This window comes from Lissotriton helveticus, chromosome 6, assembly GCF_964261635.1.
Source record: "Lissotriton helveticus chromosome 6, aLisHel1.1, whole genome shotgun sequence".
Classification (NCBI taxonomy): Eukaryota; Metazoa; Chordata; class Amphibia; order Caudata; family Salamandridae; genus Lissotriton; species Lissotriton helveticus.
The window spans coordinates 1,131,953,651-1,131,965,884 of record NC_136067.1 but is presented as its reverse complement, the minus strand read 5'-3'; the positions used below and the strand labels follow the sequence as shown (position 1 = coordinate 1,131,965,884).

General features: G+C 38.9%; 1 pseudogene; it reads left to right on the top strand.

Moving 5' to 3' along the window:
• The first annotated feature begins 600 nt into the window (after positions 1-600).
• LOC144762625 (uncharacterized) overlaps positions 601-12,234 on the top strand; it is a 36,836-nt pseudogene continuing 25,202 nt past the window's right edge.

Genomic DNA, 12,234 nt, shown 5'->3' with positions numbered 1-12,234 from the left:
GCTTTTACAGCGTGAACACGTTCTTTCTGAGGCATAGCTGCTGTCACTTCAGGATATGACACTTTTTCTTCTTCAAGGGCCATATTTATCAATTTTCAATTCTAGTGCATGTATACTCGTCTGTCGGCTCCAGCATAGTCTTGTCAGCATGATGGCACTGTCGTCACCATCGACTTGGTCATATTCCTGGTATTAATGTGTGATATTGCAGTTTTCGTACCATGGTAAAGAACTTCTTCATCGGCTATTTCTGGAATGGTAGTTTAATCCAAACAGGCACAACGGAATACAGTGCTCACGCAACCGTGATACCGTCCTTCCAAGTATCAGTTACAATTGCAGTAATTTTGTAGTGACTCCTCAACAGTAATGTGCAGAACGTTCTAGGCGAGCACTCAGCGACACCAGACCACTCTCGTTGCCAGTGGCTCAGCTCTCTAATGCGCTAACTTCTCCACATATACCTCTGCCAAAAGTGCTATTTTTATTGACTTACTTTCTCCTATGGGGAATTTGCGCAAGCCCAAATTTGTGTTCGCAGCCTCTACAGATACTCCTGTGAGTTCCTCGACCTTGGGTGCCTCCTCACGGTCCGTCGAGATGGCGACCTCCTCTTCTCAGCACACCTCTTCAGGTCAACCGCCATCAAATAAAACATCACCTTCTGCATCGACTCCCAAACGGCTGAAGCAGAACTCTCCTACCCCAGATTCTCCTCCTTCGCACTCCATTGATTTAATTTTAGAAGAAATCTGTGCGTTGCGCCCATTTATTGAGGAAACAAGCAAGGATATGCAACTCTTGAAGGACAAATGGGAGGTCATGGATACTCGTATCTCCTCCATAGAACAGCAGATTCCTGAGGTTCAGTCCAACTCACGACGCATTGACTCTTTAGAAAAGACTGTTCTTTCTTTACAGCGCCACACAGAGGACTTGGAAAATCGAAATAGACGTGAACAACCTACGTGTTTATGGCTTGCCGGAAACTCTTGAGGGGGATGACCCAGTCACTTTCTTTTCATCTTTCCTTCCGAAATTATTGGACATGCCACCTCCACATCCCTCAGCATTCAAAGGGCACATAGGCTTGGGTCACGCTCGTCAACCTCTACAAAACCTCGTGGTGTTATCATCCTTTTTTTGAGATTCACGGACCTGTTGTCCATTCTTTCTGCAGCTAGAGCCAAACGACAACTATCTTGGCAAGGTCAACGTGTTTATATCTCCCAGGATGTTTCTAATGCCACCGCTTCTAGACGTAAGGAATTCCTGGCTCTTCGCCCCTCTCTGCGCTCTCTTGGATCCCGATATGGCTTGTTCCATCCATGTACCTTCAGAGTCACCCACCAAAACAAGTCTTGGTCTTTTCAAGAACCTGGCAAACTCCGTAATTTCCTTCTTCTGCACAACAACGATGGAATGGATTCTTCGCCTTCAAATAGTGGCTGATGAATACTGTTATATCTCTTGAGTAACTGTTCTTGTTTTCTCTAGGAACGGTCTTTCGATGTTTTCTCCTTTATTTGTTTTCTTTCCGATATACCTTGTTGTATCTTGTTCTTAATTTTTCTTGTTCCTTGTCACTGCTTCCCATTGTTAACTCGACTCTTCTCTCTCTTTCTTTGTTCCCTCTATGTTGTTGAAACAGGTTCTCAATTGACTTTTCGGTATTTGACTCTTGCAATATTTATGTCCTGTTTCATGGTAATTGCGGTATGTCATGTACTCCTAATTAACTGTTTTCTTTCTTCCCTTATACAGATGTGTCTCGGTTACCCCCTCACCATGTATCATCCTTTGTAATTCTGTGAGGTTTCGGTGCGATTGTGCTTCTGATCCTAGTCTACCCGTCTTGTTACGCATCACCGCTTCCCCATCTCCCTTTGTGTTTCTTCCCCTTCAGGTATGTTTTTTGCAGTCATCCTTCTGGATTTGTACTGTCTTCTCTACATTCTCTCTTTTCTTCCTTCTCTTCCCTTTGCAGAACCTTTTCCTTATCCTTTATTCTCTCTCCTTCCCTTTTTCCTATTCCTTCTCCTTTCTCCTTTTCTTCTTCTCTTTTCCACTATTCTTCCTTCTGTTCTTTTAATGGTTGTTTTTTTTTCTAATTCTTTAATGTTTGGCTTATTGCTTGTACAGTATGTTTTTGCACTTTTCAATTTTGAACAGTTTAATATGTTTTGACTTTCAAAGTTGTTTCATGGAATGTGAAAGGATTAAATCATCCGATTAAGCGGCAGAGAGTACTTTCCCACCTCTCCTCCTATAATCCTGATATTGTTCTCATTCAGGAAACCCATCTTTCAGATATTGAATCCTTGAAACTAAAAAGATTATGGGTTGGTACTGTCTTGTTTTCTCCGGCCTCTCATAAAAAGAATGGTGTTGCCATTTTGATCCACAAACGTCTCAAGTGTAAGGTAATTCTTGAGGAAAAGGATGATCAAGGTTGTTGGATTCTTGCCAAGTTACTTATTAATGCCATCCCAATTACATTGTTCAATGTTTATGGTCCTACATGTTTTGATTCCTCTTTTTGGCCCTCCATTACTGCAAAATGTATTCAACATAAAGATGATTCCTTCCTATTGGGTGGAGATTGTAATCAGATCATTGATCCCTTTTTAGATCTTAAATCCTCTGTTCGTTTTACCCCTCACAAACTTCACAAACAGTTTCTTGATACTATTACACAGGCTCATCTTGTGGATTCATGGAGGCTTACCCACCCGGACACTGTAGATTTTTCTTTTTTCTCTCCTCCCCATGCCTCTTTTTCTCGTTTAGACTATATCTTTCTTTCTCCCTCTTTATCTCAAACCCTTATATCTTCTTCTATTGAACCTATTGTCATCTCTGATCATGCCCCTATCATCACTGATTTCGATCTTCTTCCCCCTCTTCCTAAATCCTCTCGCTGGTGCTTTAATTCTTCTCTTCTCATAGATCCTTTCTTCTCTTCCTCTTTTCGCTCTTTCACCTCTGAATTCTTCCAAATTAACTCTGATCCTGATACTCCCCCCCATGTTCTTTGGGATTCCTTCAAGGCCACAGCTCGCGGATTTATTATTGACTTTGTCTCCAAAAAAAAGAAAAAATGTATCCACAAACGTAAAGTTGCTATTGCACATATTAAATCATTAGAACACCAATTTTATACCTCCTCTCCAAATCATATGTCCCCTGAACTTCTTCAAGCGAAAATTGCATTTAACAAACTTACTACGGACTCCGCCTCTTCCTTCCTTCTTCGGGGTAGTGCGCGGTACTATGGAGGCCGTAATAAATTGGGTAAATTACTTGCTAACTATCTGAAATCGCGTAAAGAGCGAACTCTCATTGACTCTATCTATTCTCCGACTAATACCCTCTTACATACAGATAGAGAAATTTTGGAGCAATTCCAATCCTTTCATGAGTCTTTGTACTCCCCTGAGAACCCCCCTAACCCAGAACTCCTCCAAACATATTTTGAGAATTTGCCCAAGCCAGACACCTCCCAACTTAATTTCTCGAACATTGACTCAGACCTTACCCTTTCTGAGTTATCCACTGCTCTATCTTCTCTAACCAAAGGTAAGACTCCAGGACCTGACGGATTTCCAGTTGAATTTTACTTACACTTTTCCGATCTACTCTTACCTAAACTTCTCTTCCTTTTTCAATCTTTCTGTTCCGCTGGTTTAGCTCAAGGCTCATTTCAAGACGCTACCATATGCCTCATCCCTAAAGAGGGACGGGATCCCAAATTTTGTAAGAATTACCGGCCAATATCTTTAGTTAACGTGGATTATAAAATTTTTGCGAAATTGTTGGCTCTTCGTCTTGATCCATTCATGCCACATCTCATTGGGAAAGAACAATGTGGTTTTGTTAAGGGCCGTCTTACCTCAGATAATTCCAGACTCCTTCTCAATGTCCTCAATAAGGCCCCCTCCCTTTCTATTCCCCTTGCAGCTATCTCGGTTGATGCTGAAAAAGCCTTTGATCGGGTTGATTGGTCCTTTCTGATAGCTTCCCTGAAATGGCATGGCTTTGGTCCGAAATTTATTTCTTACATCTCTTTAATTTACTCTATGCCCAAAGCATCAGTCCTCGTCAACGGTCAACTTACCTCCCCTTTCACACTTAAACGTGGAGTGCGTCAAGGCTGCCCTCTTTCCCCCCTTCTTTTTATTTTAGCACTGGAACCCTTCATATCCTCTATTCGTAACAATTCTTCCATTTCTGGTCTTCCGTATGGTGCTCATCAACTGAAGCTATCTGCCTATGCAGATGACATACTTTTATTCATTTCAGATCCGGTTACCTCTGTTCCTTCCTTATTAGATGAATTTTGGAAATTTTCCTTGGTTTCCGGATATAAAATAAATTCGGATAAGACGGAGATTCTTCCTTTAACTAAATTTTGCCTTCCCCACTTCTTTGACTCTACTGGCTTTACTTGGAACAGTAAGAAAATAAAATATCTTGGCGTTCTCTTCTCTAACTCTCTTTCATCCTCTATCCAACTTAACATGTCTGCAGTCATCTCTAGAATTGATTCTTTGCTCTCTTCTTGGAACCCCCTATACCTCTCCTGGTGGGGTCGTCTTGACTCGATCAAGATGATGATTGCTCCGATCCTGATTTATTTACTCTCCATGCTTCCAATCCATATCCCGGCTCTCTACTTCCGTCGTATTGACTCAGTTTTGTCTAAGTTTATCTGGAAACAGAAGAAAGCTCGTATTTCTCTCTTAGCCCTTCGTCAATCAAAATCTAATGGTGGGGTTAATTTTCCAGATTTCCGACTTTCTCATAAGTCTTTCTCTCTTCGCTAGGCTTCTCGCTGGCTATCGCACAACATAGACCCTTTTTCTCCCCTTTGGCTCTCTGTGGAGCGTGAATTATTGTTTCCTTACTCTTTTCAAGATGCAATTCGCTTCACTGCTAAGGCTCCTTGTCTCAATCCTCCATTATTCAAACACACTTCTTCTCTTTTGAGGCCCTTGGTATACACAGTCTCGGTTTCTCGCGAATCCTTTTTATTATCACCCATTTGGTATAACTCACTCATCCTCATACGAAATAGACCTCTTGCTTGGACTTCATGGAGATCGAAAGGTATCATCTGGGTTCACCATCTTTTTGACGGATCCACTCCTTGTTCCTTTCCTCAATTTCAATCCCACTTTCGATGTCCTTCCCCTTTTGCAAAAAAATACTATCTCCTTATGGAAACCATTCTTGAACGATACTATTCTCTACCTTCAGATGTAACACCCACTTCACCTTCTTCTCTACTCACCATTCTTTCTACTATTCCTAAGGCTTCTCTTATTTATCGATATTTCTCAGCTCCTGATCCTGCTCGTCCCAAATCAAAATTGGAACTCTCTTGGGAAAAGGACTTTGGTTGCTCCTGGCCAACCTCTCTGTGGGACAAACTTTGGGCTAAATCCTTGAAGACCTCCCGTACTGCCTCTCTCACTCAATCCTTATTTTTCTTCTATCACAGATTATACCTCTCTCCCCTCTCTCTTTCTCGTTTTCTCTCTTCTTCTACTGCTAACTGTTGGACCTGTAATGCTCCCAACGCTGATCTTTTTCATCTCTTCTTTCTCTGTCCTTCAGTCCGTCTTTTCTGGACGCAGGTCTGGTCTCGCATTTCCCGTATTTTTAATCTTTCTATTTCTTTTTCTACTTCTTTAGTGTTTTTGGGTAGCCTTTCAGAATCTTTTGACCTTCCCCCACATTCACATGGTCTTTTTGACCTTATGCTAGCTCTTGCACTCCAACATATCGCTTCCAATTGGAAATCTTTGACCAAACTCTCTATAATTTGTTGGTGGAATCTCCTATGTCACTCTCATAGATTGGATGTTGCATTTGCCTCTAGCTGTAAACCTTCTCGCAATGTTGAACTCTATTGGTTGCCTCTTACCCTATATTTAGATCAATTCGCCAAAAATCATACACCCCGCTTTCCTGTGACAATTTTAGGCCTCCTTGAGCAGTTGTACTCCTGCTTGTAGTTTCAGGTTTTTAGATTTCACTAATGTAGTTTCTTTTCTTTACTTGTGTTTTTTGATAAGGTTCTTATTCCACATTTTTTCTAAGTATTTGTGCATCTACTGTACTTTATTGCCACCATTAACATGCATATCTTCATTTTATTCTTAACTGTATTAGCATTGTTTCTCATCCCTTCCCTTCCTCTCCTCCCCCACCCCAAAAACCAAAAAATCTTCTCTAAAAATGCTTTGAATTTTTCAATGTGTCGCCAGCTACCTATGTTTTATTTCTCCCATGATTGCCCCTTTTGCATTTTGTTTTACTGATGTCACCTTACGGTATTAACAATTTTATCTCAATAAAGCTTTCAAACTTAAAAAAAAAAAAAATTCAATATTATTTATAGGTAAATATTTCATTATAAAATATTTTAAGAACATTTTGTCTTATTAAAATTAAATATAACTTTGATTTAAAAAAAAAAAAGTATTATTCATTTCAATGTAATCTATTCATACATTTTAATAACTTTGAATACATAATAAATATAACAAAATTACTCTAGGCGCGTTTTTGAATACATCTTTTAAAAATAATTCTAATTTAATATGCTTCAAATAAATATTTAATTTAAACTTTAGTTAATAGTGCTGTAGTTTTTTAAAGCATTATATTACATTTAAAATACATATATAAAATAATTTTACAAAAACTTTTCATATGAAAATATTTTTGGGGTAACTTAAATCTTTACAAGCTTCCCTATACTTTACCATAGGGAGTACTCTGCCCCGATTGTGATGGGCCTCAGCCAAGTGTGCAGAACATAAAATTATTGGTATAAAGTCACTAATAATAGCAATTTTATGGTTGTATATGATGTTTTTACTGACTCTGACCCCTATTTCAGGGGTGGAGACATGTAAGTTTACAGTTTGCAGTAACTTTACACTCTGAAATGCTGAATATTTTAAAGTACTACAGTTACTACACAGTGTAAGATTATTGTTACACATGTAAATCTACTCATGGGAAAAGTTACCTTTGTGAATAGCCCCCTTAGTGTCCACCCTTAATTGTTCGGTAAGTGTTTACACATCACCTTCATAGCATTTTAGCAGGTCCCTACTCAGGACACCATAGCAGCCCCACTTCCATGACACAAAATTCTGAATAGTGGACCAGTGCGACTTGCAGCTCTTCGCTATATTTTCCTGCCACACATGTAGATTGCAAAAGTATTCTTTAAATCCTCCTACTCTGTCTATTCCAGATTGATTCTCCACATTCTGTCTCTTCATTGTCATCCTTTTTGATATGAACCATTTTATTCTCCGCGACCTTCAGCTACTCCCCAATAACGTGTGTATCTCTGCTTCACAGACACATTCTTCATCTCCTTAACCTCTTAAAAAGAATTAGATAAGAAAAACACAAGCATTTGCAATGCAATAGGTCTCGCATTAGGAAAGCTTGAGCAATTTGAATTGTAAATGACCTTTTTTTTAATTTATGTGATGCTTTAGGAAATAGGTAAATTAATATGTTAGTTGTTCACAATGGCATTAAATGTAATATTTGCGAATGTGACACATTGTGTTTGTAATGCACTATGTGTTGTATTTATGTGACTTAGATATATTAATATCCCAAATAAAAATGACTTAATATTTAAGTAAGTAATATTTCCATAAAAGTTATTGTAATGCATAATAGCTATATGTTTTGTAAGCGAAATTGTAAGAACAACAGTGAAACATTAATACTTTTTTGGCACATTTGTAATACATTTTTAATTATTTAGAGAACATATTTAAAGTAGTTGTTGTTGAATAGTTGCATAAATTGCTGTTGTGATGAGTTAAGTGATGTGGTGGTGACCAGTGATGTTGCGATATTTAGTGATGCTGTTGTAGTGCATAGTGATGTTGTAGTCTCTTTGAGTAATGCTGTCGTTATGTGATATAGTGAGTGTTATTGATAGATAGAGTGTGGAGGATATATTGATAGTGTGCGGGCGATAGTTAGATAGAGGGAGGGTGATAAATTGATATAGTTAGTGTGATAGATAGATAGAGTGAGCGTGATAGATAGATATATTGAGGCGATAGATAGAGTGATATTTTAGATAGAGTGTGGGCGATAGATAGAGTGAGGGTATGTGGTACTAAGTGGTATTTGGAGTGTATGTTGTGTTGAGTGCAGTAGTATCCCAAAACGTTGCACTTGACAGTCACACGTACAGTAAAACATGCAATATTTAAACGACATTACTGAAGCAATTTTGAACTGTTTGTATAAAAGAATCAGGCAAACTATAATTTTGTATAAAAAGTTACATTTTTTATGACATAAACATAAAAATACTTAAATTTACATCGAATTGCTATTATTCTGGAACACAAAGTTTTAAATGCAGTGTGGCAAATATTTTTTTTGTTACAAATTTGTTGTATATGAAAAATGTTTTTGTAAATAATATAGGAAACTGTATGTACATTGTTTTGTCAAAGTAAGTAGTAACAATTTTACCGAACAATATATTTGGCAGCATATAAAGTAAATAGGCATAAGAGGTATAGTAAGGAATAGTGCAATATTTGTTTGTATTTTGTAATATACACTTTACTTACTATTTGATAAGGCACAACAAAGATAAAGTGCAGTATTTTAAGTAATGTACACAATCAATAAAGAAATTTCCAGTTAAGAAAACGAATAAAATGTGTATTAGCATTGTTAGATAAACAAGTAATGAAATGTTACATACAGAAGAGTATATTGAAAAATCAAACATAATGAACCAGTAGTGTCTTTTAAGTAATGTATTCAATCAATAAAGAAATTCACAGTTGAGCAAACGAAAATATGTGTATTAGCACTGTTAGATAAACAACAAATGAAACGTTACATATAGAAGAGTATATTGAAAAATCAAACACAATTAACCAGTAGTATCTTGCAAATTTTTTACGTTACTTCGAACTATTTTTTGTAGCGAGTATGGTAAAAAAAATTTATGCTGCAGTTACATTTCTTTAATTATGTCTGTAATGCAACCATTGCAAAACAGTACACTGAGTGTTATCGGCAAATATGGCATTAAAGCATCTTCAAATACTTCTGCGTCAGCTTCAATGCCTAAGAAGTCCATTAAAGGTGTATTATTGATGTCCATTGATTGCAAGTATTCATTATCTTGTATTTGCACGGTCATTGTGCTTTTCTCCTGGTAAGTTTTTTCCATTCCAAATAATGTTACTGTTATATTTTCTTTCGGTGGTTGAATGACCTATAGAGATAGTGTTTTAGTACTGTTTTTTTTTTTTTTTTTTGCATTATGATATTGCTATAAATATTACCTTACTTGTATTGTAGTGTGTCTAGTTGTGTTCAATATCTTCTGTCCATTGAACTCGCGTACAGTCATATGTGTGAGCTGTACATATCTTCCAATTTCAATTGTAAAATCAGTGGCCTCTCTCCAGAGACTAATCTTCACTGAATCTGTAGCATCTTTAATTGTAATGCTCCTTATTTTAGTATCTTGGCCTCCGACGAGGATATTTTTAGTATCTTCTGCCTGTAGTACATAAAGTAGGCATTTGTTGAAGTTTTATATAGTCACATTAATGCTAAACAATATGTTTTGTGCTTGTTGGTATATGTATAGTTAGAAAATTGTTTGAAAATATTTTAAAGACAGTTTTGTTAGACTTTTTATGTAAAAATCAAAGTAATATAAAAATTAATGCAGTTTGTATGCAACTGTTGCTCCACTTTTGAATTTTTTAACAAATGCTAAAGTATATAAATTTTGTTACTTACTTTGTATTGCTGTTTTTAGTTTACATATGTATATTCGCATTGGCATAAATTCTTTAAGTGATTTTTATTAAATTTGAATAGCACTAGTAGTAATATAAGTACATAGCTGCTTGCAGACCCAAGAAGGATGAAGACACAGAGCAGCCCTGCAGATTAGATCAGCACAGATCAGGCTTCAGTGCCAGGCAGCGGTACTTGCAGACCCAAGAAGGATAAAGACACAGAGCAGCCTTGCAGATTAGATCAGCACAGATTAGGCTTCAGTGCCATGCAGCGGCTGCTTGCAGACCCAAGAAGGATGAAGACACAGAGCAGCCCTGCATATTATATTAGCACAGATCAGGCTTCAGTGCCAGGCAGCGGCTGCTCTCAGACCCAAGAAGGATGAAGACACAGAGCAGCCCTGCATATTAAATGAGCACAGATCAGGCCTAGTGCCAGGCAGTGGCTGCTTGCAGACCCAAGAAGGATGAAGATACAGAGCAGCCCTGCATATTACTTCATCACAGATCAGGCTTCAGTGCCAGGCAGCGGCTGCTTGCAGACCCAAGAAGGATGAAGACACAGAGCGTGCAGAGTGCATAGGGAGTGCAGAGTGCATAGAAAGTGCATAGGGAGTGCAGAGTGCATAGGGAGTGCAGAGTGCATAGGGAGTGCAGGGTGCAGAGTGCATAGGGAGTGCAGAGTGCATAGGGAGTGCAGAGTGCATAGGGAGTGCAGAGTGCATAGGGAGTGCAGAGTGCATAGGGAGTGCAGAGTGCATAGGGAGTGCAGAGTGCATAAGTGGTGCAAAGTGCATAGGGAGTGCATAGTGCAGAGTGCATAGGTAGTGCAGAGTGCATAGTGCAGAGTGCATAGGGAGTGCAGAGTGCATAGGGAGTGCAGAGTGCATAGGGAGTGCAGAGTGCATAGGGAGTGCAGAGTGCATAGGGAGTGCAGAGTGCATAAGTGGTGCAAAGTGCATAGGGAGTGCATAGTGCAGAGTGCATAGGTAGTGCAGAATGCATAGGGAGTGCATAGTGCAGAGTGCATAGGGAGTGCATAGTGCATAGGGAGTGCAAAGTGCATAGGGAGTGAAGAGTGCACAGTGCATAGGGAGTGAAGAGTGCACAGTACATAGAGAGTGCAGAGTGTATAGGGAATGCAGAGTGCATAGGGAGTGCAGAGTGCATAGGGAGTGCAGAGTGCATAGGGAGTGCAGAGTGCAGAGTGCATAGGGCGTGCAGAGTGCATAGGGAGTGCAGAGTGCATAGGGAGTGCAGAGTGCATAGGGAGAGCAGAGTGCATAGGGAGTGTAGAGTGCATAAGGAGTGCAAAGTGCATAGGGAGTGCATAGTGCAGATTGCATAGGGAGTGCATAGTGCAGAGTGCATAGGGAGTGCATAGTGCATAGGGAGTGAAGAGTGCATAGTGCATAGGGAGTGAAGAGTGCACAGTGCATAGGGAGTGAAGAGTGCACAGTGCATAGAGAGTGCAGAGTACATAGGGAATGCAGAGTGTATAGGGAATGCAAAGTGCATAGGGAATGCAGAGTGCATAGGGAGTGCAGAGTGAGTAGGGAATGCTAGGGAGTGCTCGAGAGTGCAGAGTGTGTAGAGAGTGCTAGAGAGTGTAGAGTTAGTAGGGAGTGCTAGAGAGTGCAGAGTGAGTAGGGAGTGCTAGAGAGTGCAGAGTGAGTAGGGAGTTGTAGGGAGTGTTAGATATTGCAGAGTGAGTAGGGAGTGCTAGGGAGTGCTAGAGAGTGCAGAGTGACTGCAGATATTAAGCTAATGGCAATGTAAATGAGTGCCATTTATTTATCTGTTTTCAAAACGAACACATAAATACACATTTTGTCATTTACAATGCCAATAACTCTCACTTTTCCAATATTTATAAGTTAACAAATTCCCAAAAAGTATGGGAGATGACTTTTTGTACTGTTTATTGTAAAATTGCTCAGACATGTACGGCAGTACATTTCTATCTTGTTAGGGATGCGGGGGAGCAGGACCTGTAGAAGAGTTATGCTTAAGTAGCCAAAAAAGAGTGACTTGCTGTTGAGAGTGTGTAGTTTTTAGGCACATAGTTGTGCTTTTTGTAAAGCTCTCCTTTTTTTCTTACTACACCTGTACTTTGAGTAGTGTACACAGTGACTTTTCATACTGTTCTTTTTATATAGGCTGAAATTTATACAGGAAAAGTATTAATGTGAGCTTTTATTTTTCTATGCATGTCCTTTGGAGGAGCAACAGGAATGGAACAGCAGGAAGAGTAGGTCTCTAGAAGAGTAAGAGTAAAAGTCACCACAACAGGAGGAAATAACATGTCTGTAGTATCGTGAGAAATAACTCAAAGAATTAAAAACACATTATTAAAAATAAAACTTTATCTTCTTTGAGTTAGTCTTTGTGCTTTATCATAGTA